The sequence below is a fragment of the Limulus polyphemus genome, unplaced genomic scaffold (assembly GCF_000517525.1).
Source record: "Limulus polyphemus unplaced genomic scaffold, Limulus_polyphemus-2.1.2 Scaffold2840, whole genome shotgun sequence".
Lineage (NCBI taxonomy): Eukaryota > Metazoa > Arthropoda > Merostomata > Xiphosura > Limulidae > Limulus > Limulus polyphemus.
Genome location: NW_013668450.1, coordinates 2,165 through 2,525, shown reverse-complemented (window position 1 = coordinate 2,525; position 361 = coordinate 2,165).

Sequence of the window (361 nt, the reverse complement as noted above, 5' to 3'; positions counted from 1 at the left end):
ATTATAGAAGCCATAAAGTCCAAAAAGGAAATTAGGAAATCAAAGTAGAATATGAAAAAGATTGACTGAAAATGTAAAAATTAATAGTAAGAATTTATTTAAATACTGTTACGACAGTGGGGGTCACGTGACGAGTATTCTGGAAGATTAGCTAGTGTGTTACGACAGCGGAAGTCAAGTGACGCTGGTAGCACGTGTTGAGAGTCTTAGAAGTTTCTAGAACAGGCATTATTATCGTATATAAGTGTGCTAGACAGTGAGAGAGACAGACGGAGGCGGAGACGAAGCAGGCAGAGAGAAAGAAAGACAGCGATTACGGTCGGCGGGAACTGAGGATAGCAGACACAAAGATCAGAACTAT